The 25,631-nt window shown below is 37.8% G+C and overlaps 1 protein-coding gene and 1 pseudogene across 3 annotated transcripts in view; both read left to right on the top strand.

The window, feature by feature from the left end:
- Positions 1–25,631, top strand: part of LSAMP (limbic system associated membrane protein) — a 2,140,464-nt gene that overhangs the window by 39,917 nt on the left and 2,074,916 nt on the right. The window lies entirely within an intron of this gene.
- On the top strand, positions 976–3,868 carry LOC311609116 (adenosylhomocysteinase-like; annotated as a pseudogene). The gene has a single exon. The product of its transcript is annotated as an adenosylhomocysteinase-like (transcript).

Below are 25,631 nucleotides of genomic sequence, written 5' to 3'. Positions count from 1 at the left end.
AGTCCAAAGAGAAACTCACAAGTGAAATATGACAATCCACAAAATCCAAGGCTGAGAAGAGGAAAGAAGGGATAAAAGGAGATGTGGCCTACAATAGTACACCACTGAGGAAGAGTCAGCCATGGGTATAATATATATCGGACCATGATATGCTGAGTATTTGAAGCATTTCTTTGAGAAACTATTACCCTGACGTAACTTATTTATTACCACCAGAAACTTGTATGTAGGATTTTTGCTTTAAAATAAATGGGATCAGAAGTTTATAGAACTGTGCATAATAAGTAGGGAAGAAAATGAGAAAAAATGTATATATTCATATCAAAATACCCTAAACCATTATTTTTTTTACAATGTATACTGACAAAAATAAATGTTAATAAGATACTTGTTTGTGTACTCCATGCCTTGAGAATGTCTGCTTCCTCAGAGTTCCTCTGGGTGGGGTGACACATGCATTTAACCTTAGCACTTGGGATGCAGAAGCAGTTAGATTTATGTGAGTTCAAGGCCAACCTGGTCTACACTGAGAGTTTCTATACAACCAAGGCTGACTCATTGAGATTTTCATCAAAAAATAATTAAAATAATTATAAAAAATGAAGAAAGAGGACATGATTTTGAAATGTAGTGGGGTTGGGGAGATGTGAGGCTTTGGATAGAGGAAATGATATAATTACATTATAATCTCAAAAAATTACTTAAAAGTAACACTAAATGTATTAGTATTATGCTGAGCCTATTAGAGCCTTCTGCCCCTGGACTCGTTGCTTCCTCTCGTCTAGTCTCTTTTTAACACTTATGTAAGGAGCATCCACATCTGTGTCCCTTCTCTAATTCATATGCCAAACATTTCATCTCGCCCTTAGTAACACATTTAATTAGCGATCATTTTTTTGTACATTTTCTAATTTATCCCTCCGGTGAATATTTAGTGGAAGTCCTCCATATGAGGGAAACTTTATTCTTTTACACCTGTACTACATATACTCAAATAATTTTTCCAGTGAAATTATTTGCACTGAGTTTGCCATAGTAAAATATGGACTATATGAAAATTATAGGAGGAAAGAAACCATATTTCTGAACTTGTTCTGTTTCTCTTGCCCAAAGTGCTAGAGATAACAAAATCTCTACCTTGATTATCTCCTTCATGACAATTATCTTTGAAAGAGAAACCACACGCAAACACATTCTCTCTCACACACTACTTAAATTTGAGGGTGACTATACATTTTTGTTGTTCTTTTGTTTGTTTGTTTGTTTGTTTTGAGAAAGGGTTTCTCTGTCTGTCAGTCTTGGCTATCTTGAACTTACTTTTGTAGATCAGGCTGGCCTCGAACTCACAGAGATCAGCTTGGCTCTGCCTTGGGAGTGCTGGGATTAAAGGTGTGAGCCACCACGCCTGGCAACCATACATTTTTAATGGTAATTTATCTTCTAATTTGAAAATGATATTTCTGAAACACAATAGAGAAACAAAAAAATTGGAGGACACAAATGAGGAAGAAAGAAAAGAAAGAAAGAAAGAAAGAAAGAAAGAAAGAAAGAAAGAAAGAAAGAAAAGGCCCTGTCCCGCACTGCCTGGCCCCCTTCACTGAGTTCATCTATCCTAGTGGAAATGCTGCCAACATGTCCGATAAACTACCCTACAAAGTCGCAGACATTGGACTGGTTGCCTAGGGACGAAAGGCCCTAGACATAGCTGAGTATAAGATGCCAGGTTTGATGCGCATGCGTGAGTTGTACTCAGCCTCCAAGCCGCTGAAGGGTGCTCGCATTGCTGGCTGCCTGCACATGACTGTGGAGACTGCTATCCTCATCGAGACTCTGGTGGCCCTGGGCGCTGAGGTGCGGTGGTCTAGCTGCAGCATCTTCTCTACTCAGGACCATGCCGTAGCTGCCATTGCCAAGGCCAGCATTCCAGTGTTTGCCTGGAAGGGCGAGACAGATGAAGAGTACCTGTGGTGCATTGAGCAGACGTTGCACTTCAAGGATGGACCGCTCAACATGATTCTGGACGATGGTGGTGGCCTTACTAACCTCATCCACACCAAATACCCACAGCTTTTGTCAGGTATCCGAGGTATCTCTGAGGAGACCACGACTGGGGTCTGTAACCTCTACAAGGTGATGGCCAAGGGGATACTGAAGGTGCCTGCTAACAATGTCAATGACTCTGTCACCAAGAGCAAGTTCGACCACCTCTATGGCTGCCGAGAGTCCCTCATAGCTGGCATCAAACGGGCCACAGATGTGATGATTGTGGGCAAGGTGGCGGGGGTAGCAGGCTATGGTGATGTGGGCAAGGATTGTGCCCAGGCCCTGAGGGGTTTTGGGGCCTGAGTCATCATCACTGAGATTGACCCCATTAATGCACTGCAAGCTGCCATGGAGGGCTATGATGTGACCACCATGGATGTGGCTTGTAAGTAGGGCACCATCTTTGTCACCCCCGCAGGCTGTGTTGATATCATCCTTGGCTGGCACTTTGAACAGATGAAGGATGATGCCATTGTGTGTAACACTGGCCACTTCGATGTGGAGATTGATGTAAAGTGGCTCAATGAGAACGCTGTGGAGAAGGTGAGCATCAAGCCTCAGGTGGACTGCTACTGGCTAAAAGATTGGACACCGCATCGTCCTGCTGGCTGAAGGCCGGCTTGTCAACTTGGGTTGTGCCATGGGCCACCCCAGCTTCGTGATGAGCAACTCCTTCACGAACCAGGTGATGGCACAGATTGAGCTGTTGACCCACCCAGACAAATACCCAGTTGGGGTTCACTTCCTGCCTAAGAAGCTAGATGAGGCGGTGGCTGAAGCCCACCTGGGCAAGCTGAACGTGCAACTGACCAAGCTGACTGAGAAGCAGGCTCAGTACCTCGGCATGTCCGCTAACGGCCCCGCCCCTTCAAGCCTGACCACTATCGATACTGAGAGCCGGGACTGCCCTTCACCATCCTTTTTCCAGGCCCCTACCTCTTTCCCAAGAGCAAATGTCACCACTGCTTTGCCAGTATTTGTCCCCCACTGGGGCTGGTCACTCTGTCTTTGGCCTCTCTTGTATCCCTTATACAGTTCCAGGTGTGGCAGGGGGAACTGTGAGTGCGTCCCCAGTCAAGATAGAGGTACCTTGGAGCTATCCACAGGGAACGTGAGCTCAGAAGCCTTGAAGTCCTGAGGCTGGATGCTGCTGTGGTAGTCACAAGGCCACGCCCCTTACGGTCCAGGCCTCCCTTGGTCTACGTCTGCGTGCTTGCTTTACAGATCTCTGGTTTCTCAGCCCAGAACCTGAGGAGCTCCAGCAAAGGGCAGGGGCCTCTGAGTTTGAAGGTTCCTGAGAGCTTGGCTTACTTACTGTTGGACCATCTCTTAAGCCTCACAATGCTGATGTTGGTACCTTTGGTCCCTATCTCATAGGGTTAAAATAGATTAAAGAGACAACCACAAAAGGACAAGTGACAGTTAGAGACTGAAAGAGGGTTGGAAGAACAGACAGGCGAAGCTCCGTCACTGTTGGTCACTGATGGTTCCTATCACAAGCCTGGGTCACAAAGAGATTCATTTGGTTTGTAATGTTTATATATTATTAAGAATGTTAACATAGGAAAGTGGATTAAATACAATTTCTAGTGGCAAAAAAAGAAAGAAAGAAAGAAAGAAAGAAAGAAAGAAAGGGAAGAGAGAGAATGCGTCACACAAAGACCCTTAGTGTTGTTTCTAGTTCTACTCGAGGCATATATATTTATTACACTACTATTCAATTTTCTACTTAAAACCATCATTTAATTTTAGCTGGTTTACTAACTTCACCATGTACATCTTCTTTCTTAAATATTCACTTTGACATCTTGTTCATCTTTCATATTCAGAAACACTTTTTATGAATAGAATTGGACTTTTTCCTAGAAAAATCCTGTTGTGACAAGTGGGTGTCATAGCACCTGGTGTTGGTCATTTAAAATGTAAAACTAAGAAATGTGTGCTGCTGTCAGAATTACCCATAATAAACGACAGAATCAGAAACACGAACAGTGGGGGTTATATAAAGGTTAGCACATAAGAGAGAATTTAAGGGGGATTTATGAGAAACAAATGGTTTGGAGAGGATGTTAGATAGAGTTCCAGATGTGAGTACAGCATCCTGGGCCATGACAGCACTCCTCTTACACATGTAATACTCGCAGGAAGAGAAGGCCAATTAGCTGTTTAGAAATGTATGGGTATCTGAAACAAGAAATCTGAATGATGGCAAGACTATTTACAGCACTTCCCGTGAGGCTAAGCTAAATCTGATCACTGCTCTTGTTTCAGCTGGGCATGCTGAGATGGCTGTGTCCATACTGCATACAGATATACACCCTCCACAGTATCCAGCTTGGAACAGTCAGTAACAGGAAGCCATTGAGTTAAACTAGGTTGACATTCACAAAAAGAACTATAAACCTGGAGGAAGTTAGACTTGGGATATCAGAAAAGTATTGGTCATTGTGTTGGCCGAGTACCAAGTAGCATTAGACAAAGAATGACCATGAAAAAAAGTTTATAGGGAGGTCTCACAATGGGGGTCTTTGCTTTAATAAGTGTGTGTAGGACCAGTACTCACAATGCATTTAGTATGAACACAAGCTTGGTTCTGTATCAAAACTGCTCTAACATTCTGTTCTCCATTGGCTATAAAATTTCACTCTCAGAAATCCATCCAATTATTTCATCTAGTTTATCCCATTGTATTGTGCTCAATAAATCTAGCAGGGGACTCCTAATTTGTACATGTTCAGTTGTTCCAAGTGGTTTCTTACCAGCCTTACATCAATAGCTATTTTAACAGTGTCTTCATTACTTCCTAATTGTCTTCTGGTTTTTGGCATACCGTTAAAAATAAGAATATAGTATTTTAGCCATTGTTGAATGGGCATTGATTTCATGCCTTGCCCATTTATTTAGAATCTATTTTCTCTTATTTATTTACAACTTTTACATAGATTTAGTTTTCATATTTTAAGCTGTTCAGTAGGTTTTTAAGAGCGCAGTGTGTGTGTGTGTGTGTGTGTGTGTGTGTGTGTGTGTGTGTTACTATTATTTGCCTTCAGCTGTGAGAAATGAATTCATACTCTTCAGTAATAAACTGTTGTTTTCATTAAATGCTGCTTAAAAGTTCATGATAGTGATGTAATAAAAGAGATGCTTCCAGCCTTGCAGTTGATCAGACCCAAAACGTGACAAGACAGACTCACAAAACTAAAACAAACCTACCTGTATGCAAGGTGCTACTGACTAGTAAATAAGAGTTCAAAAATCCAGAGAAGAAGGCTTACCAGCCAACTAAATGAAGTAAGTGAGGTCAGTGGCTGGATCCAGGTAGGTTTGTTTCAGACTCTCTTCTCTGATGAACAAAAGTGAGAGAAAAGGGTATAAGGCATCCCTTTAACAGCACTTGTATTTTTCAAAATCATTTAGCACTCAAATCTCAAAGCTGTCATTTGGAAACTAAATGCTGGAACTGCAATATTTGACCCTAGAATTAAAATATACATTTCTTTGCTTTTCGGAACAAGCAAAGAATGCTGTTAGGTGCTCTAATCTTTTGTTAAGGCAATGCTTATACTTCTGCATATTTTTCTTTAGTACACTTGGTTTATTTTTTCCCACTGAGAATAAGAAGGGGTTTGTATATACTTTTTTCTAACATCTTTATTGTGCCTACATTGACTCAGTGCTTTATAAAACACTTTTTTTTACTCAAATAGAGATGATAAATATTTGATGAATTTTAATATTTATACCATGTATTCATCATGACCAAATACCCATGCAAATTTTTCCATGCATATGGAATAGGGCTTCTTCATGTCTTTTTTCAATTCTATTTTTATCTCTTTCTTAAAATCAGGGCCAATGAAAAAAATTCAGTGGGTAAAATGCATTTGCCACCAAGACAAATGATCATGGTTCAATCCCCAGGTCTCACATGATGGAAGAAAAGAAACAATTCTAGCAAGTTGGCCTCTGACCTTGACATGCACACATGTATGTCATGTATATATGTATAACATATACATATATAATGTTAATTAAATTAAAACACAGCTCAGTTTTCTTCTAAATTCTTACTGTGCATTTATGACTAAAGATGATTTTTATGTATACTATTTTTCCATATTTTTAAACCTTCAGCATCTTTTAATCTATGTTCAAACTTTAACATTCAAAGACTTTTTTTCTGCTCTATATATTCACTTAAAATTAATGTCATGATTTCTTCCTGTCAACTTGACACATGCCTAGAAATATCTGGGAAGGAGAATTCTAAATTGAGATAAATGCCTCCATAAAATTATTCTGTAGGCAAACCTATGGGGCCTTTTATTGACTAATGACTGACACAGGAGGCCTACTAGTCTACTTGGGGCAGTACCTGGAGAGTTGGTACTGCATTGTATGAGGAAGCCATGAAACCAAGCCAGTAAGCAGCATTCCTCAATGGCATCAGCTTCAGTTCCTGCCTTCATATTCCTGCTGTGAGAATCTTTTGCTGACTTCCTTCACTGATGGAGTATGACCTGAAATTTTTAAAGTGAAAAACCTTTTCTTCTAAATTTACATTGGTCATGGAGTTTAATGCTAGAGACAGAAATTTTTACAAGCCAATTATAAGAGGACCGGCAATATTATTAGATGCTTAGTATATGTGATCTCTAAGCATTGTTTCAATAATTAAAATATGCAGTGCTTAAGGGAAGTATGTCACACTACTTTATTTCATAGTGACAAAGTAGGGTGCAAAGGGTACAGTGACTTTCTAATATAAGTCTTTGGGCTCAACAAGTAGAAAGCAACTGTTCCTCCATATTGTGAATGCAAAGGAATATGGATGGGGTTATGAACATTTGATTGCCTTTTTGGATTCTGATTGTATGAGTTTTGTTTTAATAGCTAACTAAATACTAAGCCAGAGCTCAGGATTTCCAAGGAGTAAAGACAATCAACTATGTCTTAGTGAATGTGAAATGCTATTCACTCCTAAAGTCGATTCTCCACGATGAGGTTTTATTTTCTCTTCTGAAGGCTTATAACATTGTCTGCTATTGATTTCTGTCTGCAACAACCCAATGATGTTTTCCTGGCATTAAATAATAACAATGACAGCAACAGATAACAAAGTGATCCATTCCTTTTAATATCAGAATGCTCTGAAGGGAATTCAGACATTCATTGGACGGCTTGCTGGAGGAAAGACTCTGTAATTTATCGTTCCGTCTGAGACACTATTGAGAACCAAAGTGAGTTCTGTTAGCAATGACCCTAGAACCCTGTATGAAACAGCAATGATGAAGACATCTAAGGCATATGACTATCCTTATGCTATAGTTCCAAACTTATTTCTAGAGAATTAGGAAAATGACAGGGACGGCATCTGTCTTACTGCCCCATCCTCTTCTTCCACAACCTGCTTCTTGGAAGCTTTGTAATTGTCTTTAGGAATTACATACAATAAGATTTCCATCCTTTAGCAATGCACCACAGGTGTTTATTTCATTTTTTGCTGCCTATAAGATGGTATTGTCTAGAATTATATGAGCAGTCACTCTCTTTTTCCCATCATATATTTATGCACAGTTGATTTTATAATGATGTTATTGTCATTATTCATAATTCAGGATTTCAGCCTTTTTTCAAATAGCTGGGATGTGTGCATGATACTCTATTCTCAAGGGTTATACAGGCTAATGGACCTGTGGTGGTTTTTATACAACTCTAGATATTCCCTGAGTTAGTATAATTAGAATTATTATAAAACATGTGTATATACCACACATTTTTTTTTACCAGATTAAGTATTATTTAGCTCTTGTGCCATTGGGAGAAGTCACATTTAGAAACCCATTTTGAACCAAAAGTACTCTTGTTACATACAGAAGGCAAGGCTTTTGTGAATAGTTAGGCCTAACACCTGATAATAACAGTGATTCAAATCTACTCCTGGTATTATAGTAAGTGCAAGAGCTTTCTATAATAGCAGTTTTAAGTATGCCCCTTGAATATTATAAGAATTTTAGGAAAACCAGTGGAGTTACGAATGTATAAACAAGAAGCATTATTTGAAAAATCTCCAAGAGTTAGCAAAATTTTCTCAACTGAGGTGAAATCCTATGTTTTAGATGACAGTTTACAAGCGTAATAGTTCAAGAGAGGTTGTGAGAATCACCATAATTTGAAATCATATCATTACTGATAATGCAAAGGCATCACAGAGTCATATATCAAGGAAAAATGAGAAGTCAGGGATGCTGAGTGAGAAGCTTCACAGAGATGCTTAGCTGCTCTGCTGGTCACAGAATTGGAGTAGTGTATGGGGTATGGGAAAACTCAGACAGTGTTTACTTGGGTAACGCGGCATTCTTAATCTCCAGAAAGAACTTTATTTTCCTTGAATATTGATGAGAGGTGTGTCAGTCTTTTGACATAAAGCTAGTTCAGTAGTCTCTATGAGATCACATCAGAACCGTTCCATAGTGTCTTGCTCATGACCTCTTTCTTCATGCCTCCTCTCCATTTACTGTTCTCTAACCTAGATTCTTCTGTCTTATCCTCAATAAGATCCAACACTGAATCAAATTGCTTTAACAAAGACTCACTTCATTTTCTCAAGCTCATCATTGTTGTCACCTAGTTTGCTTAATTAAGTAATTTGTTGACATAAACAGGATCTTCGTCCCAACAGAAGCTGTAACAGATGGGATTCTTAAAGACAAAAATAAACGTTAACCTGTCCCATGGAAGGTGTGAAAAAGCATGTTTAGAAACAACTGTGCCTATAAGATGGTTCTTTATAAATATCTTGGGAAAACATTCTTTAGGTATGTATCAAATAATATGTAAAAGAACAGGGAGGCCAAAGAGAGAACCCCCCCAAGTCCACTATGGTATGAAGGAAGGGCTGTGTGTTCAATATAACATTGAAATATGTTGTAATATGTAGGGCATGCTTGTCCAAGATGATGGATGCAGTCTTCATCACATGCCAAATGATCAAATATATATTATATTTAGAGTACTAGAAAACCATGAGGACATCCTAATGGGACTCTAGGTGAGAGAAGCGTGGGAGAATAGCAAAGTAGAAGGATCCAGAGGTCCTAGAAGCCTACAAGTAGAACATTATGATAGGCAGATTTGGGCCCATGGGTCCCGCTCAAACTAAGGCACCAGCTAAGGACAATACAGGCGGTAAACTTTAAACCCCTACCCAGATCTAGCCAATGGTCAGAACATTCTCCACAGTAGAGTGGAGAATGGAATATGACTTTCTCACGTACTCTGGTGCCTCACATTTGACCATGTCCCCTGGAGGGGGAGACCTGGTGTCACTCAGAGGAAGGACAGCAGGTTACCAAGAAGAGACTTGATACCCTATGAGCATATACAGGGGGAGGAAATCCCCCTCAGGAACAGTCATAGGGGAGGGGAATAAGGGGAAAATGGGAGGGAGGGAAGAATGGGAGGATACAAGGGATGGGATAACCATTGAGATGTAACAGGAATAAATTAATAATAAAAAAATAAACAGCATACAACATTTCAATAGAGGGGAAAAAAAGAAAATCATGCATGATAAAACTGTATGTGTGTGTTCAAGCATCACTATGTCTAAAATGTGAGCTGATTTTGGTCACCTAGACAGTTCTCATTTCCTAAAGAGTGATGATCAAGACTGTGCACTGTTCTGTTTTTATTATTTTCATTTGTACAATTCTTGATTTGACCATCAAAAAGATACTGTAAAAGGTAATCATAGTTGTCTACTCATGACACTATTTGTATAAACAAGTTTTAATAAATGAAAAAAGATAAACTCTGGGTCAAGTCTTTTTGTGTCAGATATTACACAGGTTCAATTTATTCTCTTTGATTCTTGTCATTTTGTATCAGTGTTAAATTCCTACAACAACATTCTCTTTCTTGCTGTTAAATATGCAGAATTCATCCATAAAGGAGTGCCAAATTGTTCCCCTAAAAAGAATATGTGTGTTTGGATCTTGTATCTAGGTCATTGGTCCACTTGTTGCAATTTTCATACAGAGTAAAAGGTGGGGTTCAAATTATAATGATCTACATATGAATATTCAGTTTCTGAAACTGTGAATTGAAGAGTCTGTTCTTTCAAAATTTAATTTTGGTGCACCTCTTGAGAATCAATTGGTCATATATGTATAATTTCAATTTTGTGATCTCTTTTCTGTTCCTTCATTTAGTCAGTATGTTGACAGATTTTTCTCTTCTGTAGGGTTTTTTTTTTAAATCACTTCTTATGATGGTACCATGCTCTTTTCTTTACCATGTATCTGTAATATGTCCTGATATTAGCATTGCTGTTTAGTTGGCTTTAGCTACATGCAATCTTTTTGTGACAACACAGGAATTTAACAAGCTGTTTTTCCTAGTCCTATGAAGCAGGGCATTAGAATTTGCATGAGAAGCATGGATACTATAATCCACTTTGGGTAGTGGGTTTATTTTTATAGTACTAATTCTTCCCTGAAAGTAGAAAATATTTCTCCTTTTCTGTCTTTTCCAGTATAACATTGCATACAATCATTAGGAGTAGCCATTTGGGTGTTATTTCTGATATGTAAGGAAATGGTTTCTGGCTTTCTTTACTCAATATGATATAAAATGTACGTGTATGACTCCTATTTGATACTGGGTATGTTCCCTCTGCACCTAATTTACTCTATACCTAAATTTTATGAAATACTGAATTTTATCTAAAATTTTGAGACTATTAGAAAAAATATTTGAAACATTGATATAGGCATATTTAAAAGATAAGATCCTAAAAGCATGTGCGTGTATGCGCACACATGCACACACACACACACACACACACACACACACACACACACACACACACACAGAAGATAATCAAGAATGAAGGAAAAAATGAAAGTGGTAAGAATGTTTGAGAGCTATTTATTCACTTGTTAAAGATTAATATCCAATACACAAGAATTAACAACCAAAATAAACAACCAGCCGACCAACCAACCAAGCAAACCAAAACCCAAGCCTCAAACAGCAACAATCCAGAGGGTCCTAGAAGCCTACAAGTAGAACATTATGATAGGCAGATTTGGCCACAGGAGTCCCGCTCAAACTAAGGCACCAGCCAAGGACAATACAGGTGGTAAACCTTAAACCCCTACCCAGATCTATCCAATGGACAGAACATTCTCCACAGTAGAGTGGAGAGTGGGATATTACTTTCTCACATACTCTGGTGCCTCACCTTTGACCATGTCCCCTGGAGGGGGAGACCTGGTGGCACTCAGAGGAAGGACAGCAGGTTACCAAGAAGAGACTTGATACCCTATCAACATATACAGGGGGAGGTAATCCCCCTCAGGAACAGTCATAGGGGAGGGGAATAAGGGGAAAATGGGAGGGAGGGAAGAATGGGAGGATACAAGGGATGGGATAACCATTGAGATGTAACAAGAATAAATTAATAAAGTAAGAAAAAAAGAAAAAAAGAAAACAAATACAACTGGAAACACACATATTAAGAGAATTAAAGAAGTTGAAAGATCAAAAAAAAATAATCCAAGGTATTGGAAGTAAGCTTTATGTTCTAACTAAGTTGTATGGGTTCAATATATCAAGTTAGAATATATATATATACATATATATAATGCATATCAAGAATAATCTTAAATTTGAATTCTATACCAATGTATCAAGATTAAACTTATTTTGTATCAATATACAAAATTCTATACCAAAGAACTAAAAATAACCTTATTTGTTAGTAGAAAGTAAGGCCTTAGGTTGAGGTAGTAAAAAGTAAGATCTACCTTTTATCCTATTATCCTTATATATTTTTATATTACTCCTTCTTTCTTTTGAAACCCTATCTCTATATCTATGAAAAAGCATAAAGGAAAAGAGAGACATCCCTGAGGCCAACCTTATTTTCTCTCTGAATATGACCAATAATAACTTGAAAGTGCTATTGCAGGCTCTTTAGGATAATTAAGTAACACCAGCTAATTATTAGTTGATAAATTATGGTCTTGTAAACTACTAGTCTATTTTTATCACAAGAATGTACATCTTTGGTTTAACAGATAGATATGATCCCAAAGATAGATAAAGCCTTCAAAGCCTCAGAGACCTACAGAATATGGCATTTAAAGATGCTTGTATTATTTTAAAGATTCTTTGAGCACAAGACAGGTTAATTCCTGGCAACACCCAACCTACCTCAAAGAGGATGATGAGCATCAAAGAACCTCCTTATAGAGATGGCTTCCAATGTTGCAAACAAGCCACTGGGCAAAATGTCCCCATTTTTGCAACAGACAAAATTCTGCCTAAAAATGGACAAGCTTAGATACAGGCAGAGTTGATGGACAAACTCTGCCAAGATAAAGCAAGTTCTCAATAGTTCCTGCCTTACAAATATGTCTGTCAGATATATTGAGACAGAAGACCGAAGATGATGCTCCAATATTATAGAGAGTTTTGAGTGACTGTTCAGGCAGCAAACTGTCTCTGTCCTTTTTTTAAAAGTCATTTATTCTTTTTTAAAATATATTTTATTAATTTATTCATATTACATCTCAATTGTTATCCCATCTCTTATATCCTCCCATTCCTCCCTCCCTTCTATTTTCCCTTTACTCCCCTCCCCTATGACGGTGACTGAGGGGGACCTCCTCCCCCTGTATATGCTCATTTTGGAAGTTACTAACCTGAACTTCCAGTTCACTCAAGTAATTAAGTTACATTTCTTCTCAAGTATCTGATGGATTTGAAGACCATGTAGTTTAGTATTACAATTAATCTTAGCTGTTTTAGGGGTTGTTTTTAGGTCTAGATAGAAGTTTTAAGTTTACAGAGATGAGATATGATAGATATTGATTTGCATTTAGAATTTTAGATGCAGCAAGTTAGGAAAGATGTTTTCTATAAGATTTCCAAATGCAATTAGCCAAAACACCATGAATATAACATTCATATAATTCCCAATTGGTTCATGGTTCTTCTTGCTGTAAGTAATATTTTATTTACATGTAATAATATAAATGTATATGCCAAAAATTAAATGAAAATCTTAAAAAATAAAAATAAAAATAAATAATCCAACTCAAAATTGGTGAAATAAGATACAGGAGATAGCTCAATATTTATATTGCTTGCTATGCAATCAGTAAGCATGAGTTTGGGAATTTGGGTTCCTAGAATTTAAGGTAGAAAGAATTCCTGGAGAAAGTTGACTAACTGCACAAGCCATATCGAAAAGCTCTGTGTTCAATTGCGATACTTTATATAAATGAGTTATGTGGAAAACAATTAAGAAAGACAGACACCTGATGTCAGTCTTAGGCTTGCACACACATGCACATATTTGCATGTATACCCTTCACGTGTGTGTGTGTGTGTGTGTGTGTATAACTGCATATACACCTGTACATTTCACATAAACATCAAAGTTAATAATCAAAGAAATGATTTGAATAAACATTTCTCAAAAGAAGATATTTGAATGTCAATAATTACATTAACCACTGCTCAATACCCTTAGCCATGAGGGAAGGGGCTGACAAATGATGATGAGAAACCATTTCACCAAAAGCATAATTACCATTATCAAAAGAAAACACAAAATGTCTGGGACAGATGTGACAGAAAGGAAAAGTTTGCATATTATAGGTATGAATAAAAATTAGTACAGCTATTATGGAGAACAGTAAGGGAGTTCCTACAAAAACTAAAAAATGGATCAGCTGTCCCATTTTTGTATATTCATACACAGAATTAAGGCTCTGTACTCCAGTACTAACTGTGGCAATATTAATAATAACTGAAATATGAGACCAAAACAGGTGCCTATCAGCATTTGAATATTGGAAATAATGTGGTATATATACACAGTTGATACAATTTAGATATGAAAAGAAATAGACTTCTCATTTGCAATAAAGCCAATGGATCTGAAACACATTGTCTTGAGAAAAATAAAAAACACATTGTCTTGAGACAGAAGAAAACAACTACTTGTTCTTTCACCTATAGAAACCTAAACAGTTGGTTTGAAAACAGAATAGTGATAAATAGGGGTAAAGTTAATAGACAGAAATTGGAAATTGAGTACCAAATCATAGAAGGATAAAATAAATTAACACCAATATTTATAGTACAATGGAGTAACTACAGTTAATAATAACCTAGTCTTTATTTTAAAAACAAGAAGAAGAGAATGAATGATACAAATTTAGATTAATGATAAAGAATTAAAATAATATCCTGATTTGACCAGTGCACACTGTCTATATGTACTGAAATGTTCTCTAGCCCCCAAATATGTACAATTATTACTCACTCATTTTGATAGCAGCCAAAGTTTCAGGTAATTTCAGTATCAACCCAAAAGCTGTAAGGTCAGAGTACTATCTGAATAATATCTAAGTCACATAGGTCTCCGGAAATGATTTATTCAGAAGCAGGTTGTTTTTCAGATGTGTTCCTGTGGTAGGTACCAGGTTTGGGTGGAACAGAGCTTTCTGATCTAAAACAGAGAAAGAATAAAGAGAAATAATGAAATATATCAAATGAGGTCCTAAGCCAAGCAAGGCACACATTCAATTAAAGTCCATAGTCACATCTTTTAGTAGAGTTTGTGCTCTAAGCCTACCAGGACAAAGATATCACCTCCACAACTCTTTCAGGCAAGACTACTACTTTAATCCCTCTGGTTAGCTGTGTACGGTTCTGACTCTTGTGAGTGCAGACAGCGTTGTAGCTATTAAGGCCTAGAGATTATTGTCCATAATTTTCCCATAATGTAATTTTATACTGATGACTATGCAAGTCAAGAAAAATGGAGACATAACTTTCAGTATTTCACTAGGCATGATCATGATGGCAATTCATAGCTTCCTAGTGGTCATCTACCTTGGGGGAGATCCATCCTTTAGCATTATCTTAGTTAAGGTTTCTATTGCTGTGATGAACACCATGATCAAAGCAATTTGGGGAAGAAAGGGTTTATGTTTAATTTTCTATTTTATTCTTCATCATTGGAGGAAGTTAGGACAGGAGCTCGGATGTAGTCAGGAGCTGGTGCTGTGGAGGAATGCTGTTTATTGGCTTGCTCTCTGTCTTGCTCAGCCTTCTTTCTTATAGAAACCAGGACTACCAGTCCAGGGGTGGCCCCACCCACATTGGGCTGGGCTCTCACATATCAATCATTAATTAAGAAAAGTCTCCAGAAGTTTGCCTACGTCCTGATCTTATGGAGGCTTTTTCTAAATTGAGGATCCCTCTTCTCTGTTACTCTAGCTTGTGTCAAGTTGACTTAAACTATCCATCACAAGCATCTAGGTGGAGGTAACCAGGCCCTAATACAATCATCGTTTTGGTAGAAGCAGCAATGTATGAAGGCCATCGAGATTTACTACCTTTGCATACTTCTAAGGAAATGGTGACAATGGCTGATGTTGAGTAGTCAATGGCCTTTGTTTCAGGTCTGTGATGAGGAGCAGAAAGGGGCTTGTCTTTCATTGTCTTTGCATAGCTTCTACAAAGCCACATTGAAGGTTTATTTGCCCTCATACTTTGTGCTCTTCCTGAACCAGTTTTCATTTGTTTTCCAGTATAGAAAGGCTGAGAATTCCCCAAATCTTTAAGATCTCTTTCATTTTTTGTTAAAAAGAAAGAAATCCATTTTCATTTCATTCATCTTTCTTACATTTTATATATGAAGTTAATAAAAAGCCATGCTATACTTCCAACACTCTCCTCAGAATGTTCTTCACATGAGTTTGAGCATAAAGAGAAAAAGAAAACAGAAAGAAAGAAAAGTTTATTCAGTGACTTTCTTTACCATCACACAACAAAGAGAACAGATCTCACTATCTCTTTTTCATGAAAACTTTCCTCATTCCCAATGCTAGCAGACAGCTACCTCTGTTCCATTCACGATCAATACATATTCCCTAGAAAGATGAAGGATTTTCCATCTCTCTTCTTTAGTCTCCCAAGTTCTACCTATTATGCACCCAGATGTTACATTTATGACACTGAATACTTTTACAGATGTACCACAGCATGCTTTCCGCCTCTGCCACAGTTCCCGGTTGTCTCTGTATTTCTAGGTACTTGTACAGGAAGCAATTTCATTTCCCATCATCAATTTTGCTTTGCTCAGACATGCATGCCCTTCAGTGAGATGAGCTGATCGTTTGATGAGGTTGGCCATTGGGTTATTGAGGATAGGCACAGTAACATGGTGTCTGGATGTAGCACTTATACACACATAACTCTTAACCAGAGTCCTACAGTCTTACTCTTTGTTGCTCCACTCCAACAACATAATTCTGAACCATTAATTGCTTTGAGACGGGATTCACTCTTTTGGATCTTGTTCTTTTATGTTTTTGAGCTCCAAAAATGAGTTAAAATATACATTACACACCCTCACAATATACTTGGAAAATGAAACCCATATAGTATTTACGGCTCTCTGTCATATCTCCAGGTAGGACCATGAGCCTACTAAGGTTTGCTTCAAATACATCTCTAAATAAAGAACAACTAGGATAATTGCCAAGCTTAAAGAAAAAATCCAATCAACTTTCTCAGTCATTCAGTCCGTTCTTCATATTTGTACATGGAGGAAACAAGGTTCAGAAAGAGTACAACCCACGTGCTTAAAGAGGGAAAATGGCCACACTGGCTCTAAATCTGTGGTTTTAAATACGTTTTGTATTGCAAAATTTGTCATTCTGCTAGCCCTGTAAAATTCATTTAAAATATTAATTAAATTGTGTAGGTCTTTTGTCTACACGTATGTCTGTGCACCTAATGCATGCAGTGCCCTGAGGAGGCAAGAAGGGATCATTGGGTCACCTGGAACTGGAATTACAGATGACTGTGAGCTGTCATGTGAGTTCTGGGAATTGAAATTGTCTTCTGGGAAAGCTGTTAACTTCTAACCCATCTCTCTCACCTCCCTCCCCCCCCCCCCCCGCCACCACCAATAAAATACATTTTGTAGGAATTCCTTATATGTGGGCATAGACAAAACACCAGTAACAACTGCATCTGTAGGATTAGCTTGACTGTGAGAACCAGGACAGGAGACTCACAACTTAAAAAGGGTAGGATATTTCAAAATTAAATAAATGGAGGTGCATCCACTTCCAATCTGAGCTCAACAGCTTCCTTTTATTATAAAGTCCTAAGATTATAACTCACATGGCATTGCAGACAATGGTGAGAATGAGGTGAAATTATCTTCATCCTCCATTCAGTTATCTCTGTCTTCATCTATTATTTCTATACTGAATACAGCTGTGAGAGTTTTTCCTAAGTGCGTTGGTTAACGTAGTGAGCACATAGAGAAGTACTGCCACGCGTAGTGCCACAGCTATGTTAACTGTTCTAAAAGTGATGGCACGTAAAGGTGGGGATTATAACTATTCAATAAAAACCTTCAGATATCAACATATGGATCAGTGAGATAGCTCAGGAGGTAAAATGCTTTCAGGGAGGCCTTCTGGCCTGAATTGGATTCCAAGATAGCGAACTAACTCCCACAAGTTATCCGTTCACTTCCTCACCTCCCCCGCCCCAATGCATCCAGCCCCTCTCCATATATAGTGCGGTTTCTTCAAACAATTATCAAATGCATATTAAGTGGCCTGTGATGTGGGCAGCTGACCATTGGCTTATCTTACATATTTGCTAAATCAAGTTCTTTTTGAAAAAATATGGTTCATTAGCATTATTGGATCTAAATTTCAAAACAATGGTGTAAGTCCCTTGCGTGTCCTGCCATCAGTCCTTCACTTCATTCTGTGCAGAGCAATCTACTCTTGTTTTTGCTTGTGCTTGAGTCAAAGTTCTATAAATGGTGGGATAAAGAACCTGTTCAGATGTAAGCCAAGTCTCAGGGGTAAGATTTCTGTTTCCAGACCGTTAGTCAAGTTCCATTCTTTATCCCCAAAGATCCAGTGTGCCATCACCTTCACAAATTCCATGAAACATTTTCCTGTTCTACTCTATCTTGCTGGACTTTCTTGGTATAAATCTAGAAATAACAATAAATGCCTGTCAGTTATGTCTTCTCAAATATAAACTTGCATATATGGTCAAATACGTGAGTCTTTATTCAGAAACTGTGAAAATTCAAATCACACCAGTTGCTTCGGAGGCTAATATGAAAACAGACTATCCCTTCTGTGTAGTATTTGTTGTTGTTGTTGCTGCTGCTGCTGTATAGATTTTTAAAAAATTTTAAGTGAGATTATGTATTTTTCCATAAAGTATACTCTGATTATGGTTTTGCCCCCAACACTTCCCAGATCCTTCTACTTTCACACCCACCCAAATCCACACCATTTCTTTTTCTCTATCATATAAATACCAAAGTAATCTACAGATAATAATGATAATGATAATAATAATAATAATAAATAAACAAACCTGAATAGAATTAAACATACAAACAAGAAAGAAAGAATACAAGAAAAAGCACAAAAATATTTATAGACACCAAGACTCGCATTTGCACATTAAAAAAAAATACCCAGAGAAACTATAATATATTAGGTAAAGATCTGTAAATAAGTAAGTAAATAAGTAAGTAAATAAATAAAGCAGGCCAAGCATAGTGAGAAAAAAAAAAAACAACCTCCAAAATTACCATTGAACTTGTTAGGTGTTGGCCATCTGTGGCTGGACATGGAGCCTGGCTTTAATTTAAGTGTGCTTTGTATATTCGGTGAGACTCCACTTCTCTCTGCCCTAGAAGTCCATCTGGCCTAGACCTACACAGGCTCTGTGCATGCTGCCTTGGTTTCTGTGAGTTCAAATGTGCACTAGACCTGCTTTGTCCAGAAGGCCTTACTCCCCTTGTGCCTTCCATTGCAGCTGGCTCTTACTATCTTTCTGCCTCTGCTGTAGGGTTTCCTGAGTTCTGAACAGAGGGTCTTGATGATGACGTCCTAGTTGATACTGAGTGTTCCAAGGTCTCTCATTCTCTACACATTGTCCAGTTGTAGGTCTCTCTATTTATCTTTATTTACTGCAGGAAGAAGCTTCTCTGATGATGACTGAGTAATACAACCTTCTGTGTGCATCACAGAGAATGTCATCAGGAGGTGATTGGTTTTTATGTTCCTTTCACAGACAGTAGTGTTTGGTTTTCTCATATTTATTCTTTAATATTCTGCCTTTTCATGTTTTCAGTGAGATAGAGATATTCCCTAGTGAGTAATATTGCTTACCTTATAATAAAAAATTATTTTATTTTATTTTTGGTGTATGGATGCTTTTCCTACATGCATATCTGTATACCACACATATTAATTGCCCATGGAGGCAAGAAGAGGTCAGATGATTGCAAGCTGCTTTGTGGGTATGAGGACTCTAATCCAGGTTCTTTCAAACAGCAGCCAGTGCTCTTAACCACTGAGGCATTTCTCTCACTCCAAAACCCAAAGTTTTATTTCCCTTTGTTTTATGTTGTTTAAATTTTATTCATTAACCTTCATTAAGAAATATTTTGAAACTAAATATATGGGCAAATGCCAGTATCCCAAGCAAAGACAGGAGGATTATGAGATTAAGAAGTCTGGCTATGCTTGAGACCCAGTTTAAAGGGTAGGTGAGGGATTAAATTGTTGATGTATTTTATAATCCACATGACACTTAGGCCTCTACTTTTCATAATTTCATCAGTTCTTGTCTTCTATTCCACTAGACCTGGTCTCCTGTACCACCAGCTAGACTTTTTAACATCTGAATTTTGGAAAGGAGAAATTATTTCTTCTTTTGAGTAAAAGATATTTTAAAGGCATGTATTTGTATATCCAAAGATGTATTTGGGGACTTAGAAAAAGTTCTGCACAGGTGGTTATTTTTTGGCTCTGGAACCCATGAGGCTTGGGTGCTTTTTCTGATTTTGGGCTTTTCAGACTCTACCCCTGTTTCACCAATTTGTGTTGTTGCTGTTGTAAAATGAAGAGTTTCATTGCCTGTTATACATTAATCTGCCATTAATATAAAACAGTTAAGATGAACCTCTAAAGGGTTAAAAAGCAACAGAAATTTATAAATCACAAAATCAAGACATTTTATAGTGTTTCACTAATTCATCTACACACACTACACATCAGCTTTGCTAGTAGCAAGGATTTAGGGTCTTTGTCTAGTTAACTAAATCAGGGCAGACAACCAAGAAGGATAATTCAATTTTTAAAATCTACTTTGGTATCTGTATTATCAGGTTTGACCATCTGCTTTTATCAGATTAGAATGATTGCTAAGCATCCCTTCTCTTTTTGTGTTGAGTAACATACAAGAGACATTGTGTCCCAGAAAGTATTCAACTAAAAATATACTCCTTTGTTTAAACAAATAGACCTGTTCTACATTTTGAACGATATGTTGTAGAGTGTGATATAGTTGCCTTTGAGTGTGCCATAAGCTATGATTGAACATATGAACAGATTCATCCCTGATTAGTGTTGTGACATTACAAACTTATTGTGCTAACAGTATAGAAGAACATATCTGTTTGAATATGGGCTAGGCCAATTATAAGAGAGATGAAAGTCTGGTACCCTGCCCTGGCTCTTTTCTGGTACTTGATGTTTTACAAATTTTTAGAAAACCCAATTCCTTGTGTTTTGGGGGTTAGGCACCTTCCTTTGAAGCTACTAGTTGAGATGTGTGGTAACAAGCAGATATAAAATCTTTGTGAGTTCTGCAGAGTTATTAAGCTCCACATCTTTCCATTGCTTTGATGCTGACATTCCAAGCACACAAACAGTTATGCAAGAATCGATTTTTTTTGCCATGGATGGGGTGGGGAGTCTGAGCAAGCACCTTGGTCAACAACCAACTCTGGAGGGGATGTGAAACCCATTATTGATCCAGTGCTGAGAAATCAGTGACTGTTGTATTATATAATTATTGATGGAGCCAGAAAATGCCACTGGCAAAGCACAGCTTACTATTTGTTATGCTGGATTGTCTCCCTCTCTCGTCTGTGTCAGGCCACTGTGTTCCGCTCTTGTGTTCCCATACCATGTTTATTTATACTATGTGCAGTTAGCTTTCATATTTCTCTTGTGATTCCAGCCTGGAAAATGAACACTGGTTTTGTTCAGGGGCTGTAAAAGAAATAAATTCTTTCCAGACACTCCACTGGGTCTGGGCTGAACACAGAAATCTGGACACAAGGACGATAAAATGCTAAGGATGATAGAAGAGTGAAAGTCAGGGACAGTGACATTAAAGTAACACTTGCCACCTCCTTCCTTTTTTCATTATGTGCCCCAAGAATGAAACATATAGGATACAGGAATGACCTTATGGTGGAGAAAGTATGACCAGTCACCTTTGGATAATGTCACATAGTAGTCCTTTAAGGAAGAGGGAGGTGGGATTGAGTCAGCAATCATACACTGGATGAACTTGGAGCTTCATGAAGCCGAAATCCATTCCACCATCCCCTCTACTGCTAGCTCACAATCTTGTTCCTTTGTTGTTATTGGGTGTTTCTTCTTCTTTTTTGTGTGTCAGCACTCTTAAAGCTCCCGATAATACCACTAACTTAGCAATACCACTAGGTCTTTCTTTTTTATTAAATGATCAGTATATGTGCTGTGGTTTGAACTGTCCTCTAAGCTCAACTGTAGGAAACCTCTTTTAATGTTATGATGAGGAGGGTTAAGACATTCATGAGAAATTAGATCATGAAGGCCCTGTCCTCAAAAATATGTTAATATCATTAGTGTAGAAGTGGACCCATTACCCCAGGATCAGGTTCATGATTTAAATATATATATATTTAACCACTGCTTATCTTTTTAGTGTTCTCCTGTGGGTCTACCATTTTTCCCTATGAGGATGAAAAAGACAACATGCCTGCAATAGATTAAAGTCCCTATCCTTGGATTGTTCCAGAACCTAGTACTGTAAGAAATACATCTCATCCCTAAGATACCCCATCTCAGGCATTCTGTTATAGCAGCATGAAATTAACTAAGACAGTATGCCTGCCTGTTATTCTATAGCTGTGTGTCAAGTTTGTAAGCATAGAATAAATGTCTAAAGATGATAAAAGAAATGATGAAGAAATCCTGGCTACCACCTGGCAATTACAACAGATAATTCTTAGGCTACAGGAATGTGAAGGAAGTTATGGACATTGAAATGCTGAAGTACCTAGAAATGCTGCCGTTGAGAGTCAACAACCGGCTTCTCTTAAAACATGGTCAGAGAAAAGTCTACAACTACATTTAAGGTCTCAGTTAAGATAGTCACTTAACTTGTAGGTGCAAGGGAAACCAAGAAGAGTTCATAAGCTAAAAAAGTATCAATATCAATAACAGGAGGAAGAATAATTTTGAGTCTAAAATAATATTGAATAATCAGAAGCCTTACACTAAAAGGAAGGAAGGTGACATTAGAAATAGGGGGAGATTTTCTCTCTCTTTTCTTTAGTAACTGTGTTTTTGGCCATAGAGTTGTGCCATGGGACATGGGAAGGAGGGTAAGGGTACTAAAATCCAGTGCCTTATATGCAGATTTGGGGATCTAAATAATTTGTGTTAGAGTATTTGAAATAATTTTGACCTGAAAAATTTTAAATAGAATGTTATTGATGTCCCATTTAAGAAATAATGTTCAGCTGTTTTAGACTCTTTTGGAACCAAACAAGTACAAGTTATGTGCCTTATAGACAGATAGACACCCAGTGTGAGAGGCCTGAGAAAACACTTCTTCATACATGTGAGTTCTGTGTTTGACAGAAAACTGATGGGCTCTTGTGAAAATGTTTTCAGTTCAGAAGCCACAGAGTGACCTGCAACTTCTAGAGTGTGTGTTTAACTATCTGCTCTGGGTCTTTGGAGCACCACACATATCATTATCTTTAGTTCCTCCATTTGTATTTTTATGATGCTTCTGGAATCATTAACTTCCTTGGGTAGCTCACTTTTAAAAGATAGAATGTTAATTTTTCTCATGTAGAGCAACTTACGCTTCTCTTTTACTCTGATTTTAGTAAATATTAAACATTGAGATTATATCATATTATTAACTTTATATTGAGCCACGTGTGTTTGTGTGCGTGCGTGTGTGCGTGCGTGCCTGTGTGTGTGTCTGTATGAGTGTTTGATGACTGGGAAACCATGGAGGGGTGTGTCTCTCTCTCTCTCTCTGTGTGTGTGTGTGTGTGTGTGTGTGTGTGTGTGTGTTTGTGTGTGTGTGTAGTGTTTGGTGTTTGATGACTGGGAAACCATGGAGGATGTGTCTGTTCCCACAAAGCAAAGTTACTGATTTTTTTAAAGTCACACAGTTGACTTATTGTTAAAACTAACCTAACACACTTTTACAACAATATTTTCTCTGTTTCTATGCTTTGTCCTATGCAAAAGGTTTGAGTGTGTGTGTGTATGTGTGTGTGTGTGTGTGTGTGTGTGTGTGTGTGTGTGTGTGGTGTGATAATTGGGAAACCAAGGAGGATGTGTCTGTGTCCAAAGACAAATTTACTGATTTTTGAAAGTCGCACAGTTCACTTATTATTAAACCTAACCTAACACATGTCTACAATGATATTTTCTCAGCTTCTAAGCTTTGTCAAATGCAAAAGGTAAAAATAATCAACATCTTGCCAAGCAATTGGTCAAAGTTATTAATGAGGCAATTCTTTCTGCATAAGCTACCTCTGAAAAAGTAATGAAAGAAAGTGTGACAATAAATTACAGTCTGCTTTAGATCGTGTGACATTTTTATTAATAAAAGAGTCAACCTCAATAGAAGACATCGACTTTCTGTGCATGGCTAATACTAATTTCTTACTTATGCATTTTATATCACCCTCCTCTTTTTTTTAAAACCTAGGAACACAGTCTGGTTTTTTAGATCCCGTGGCTTTGACAATTTTGGGCCATGCATCTCAGAAAAAGAATATAAAACTTACTCTTGAAACATTGAACACGTTAGTAGGGTTTTCCCCCATGATTTCAGAAGGGAGTTCTGCTTATACATTTACTCAAACTTAATCTTCATGACCTTTAAGATATATCTAGTTCTGCCATCAATGCTGGAAATAGATGATCAAATATCAGCTGTTAGTATCTAACCTACATTTAATATTTTCATCTTTTAGTCAACTGACTGATGGAATTATGCAGTTATTTTATTAGATAGGTTATTGTAGGTGCTATAAGAAACACACGCATCAGTAACTTACTACAACCAAAGTTTTCTAAAGGTGAACATTGCATCTAGCAAGGATATATTCCCTATGATTGTCCTAGACCTTGGAATGGTGAACAAGAACCTCATAAATATTGAGAATCTCTTCCAAATTCATAGATTTTTGTTCTTTTTTATAGTATAAACTGTACCAGGTGAAATATGCACATATTTGAGATGGACGATACTTTCAGAGTCCATAGCTGAGATACAGTGACAAATGAACTTGGGTAGCAGCTAATCCATAACACAAGAGATTTAGCACACTGAGAGGCAGAACTCTCCCGATCTCTTCTTTAGACTTCTCTAATTTCCAATAGCTTTTCTCCATACTTTCTCTGCGATCTTAGAAATATTTATGTTGAGCTGTGACAAATTACACCAGGTGATAAAGGAATTTCCCGTATGAAATTCCAAAATATGCTTCTTAGAGGAAATGTGCACATTTTGTAAGCAAGTTTTTATTTTCATATCCCATGACAATTTTGCCAAGGGGAAAAAAGTCTCTAAAAAGCAACATCATTTAAATAAGGTTTTACAAAAGGTCCACGCTCATCATCTGTTCCTTAGGTCCCAGCGGGTCTCTGGTTTTGGGATGCGTTCCTGCTTTTACCCAACAGGAGGAAGTAACTCCTATCACTTAGGTTACAAAAGTCATAGACTACATTTATTTTTATTATCTTTGATTTCAGCCTCTGCTCTTGGTCCAACCTCAAGTTTATCACTGTGAACCTCAAATGGACATTGGTGAGAGGCATATTGGGCAAATGATAAACAAAGCTGGGGAGAAGGGGCAAGACAGTAAGATGCCTAGCCTTACAATCTAACAATGTCCGCCACATATAATGAGCATTCCATATCTGGTTCTTAGATAAAATGTGGACAGCTCATGTGTACATCGAGTTTCCTTGTAAGGAGAAGCCTAGAGAAAGTTTCATTCATGAAAAAGTGATTTTGAACGTGGCTAGTGGTGGCTAGATTCTGCTAGTGGCCTGAGGGACGGTGATCTGGGCTTCATGATTTATACGGCATGTGTGGGTGGAAGGACATGTACCAGCAACTGGTCACATCAACTGGAATGGTGACGATCGACTTCAAGCCACCTGGCAAAGTCGGTGCTAGATGCAAAATAATAAAACCAGCGACTGAGAGTCCCCTTGCGACATAGGCTGTTGCATTGCTTGAGGGCGTATGATGTGTAAATGGTAAAGTTTATGTGTTCTAGATCACTATGTCCAAATAACAAGCATTTCAGGCTACAACTTGTGTGTATCTTATAGTACCAATAGACAATCAATGAAAGACAATATAGCTTTCAGGAGAGAGCCCATGGTATAGAAAGACAAGGCCCA

This window comes from Acomys minous, assembly GCF_964271855.1.
Source record: "Acomys minous genome assembly, chromosome: 11".
NCBI classification, from domain to species: Eukaryota; Metazoa; Chordata; class Mammalia; order Rodentia; family Muridae; genus Acomys; species Acomys minous.
The sequence above is the reverse complement of the archived record's forward strand: the minus strand, read 5'-3'. Positions and strand labels throughout refer to the sequence as shown.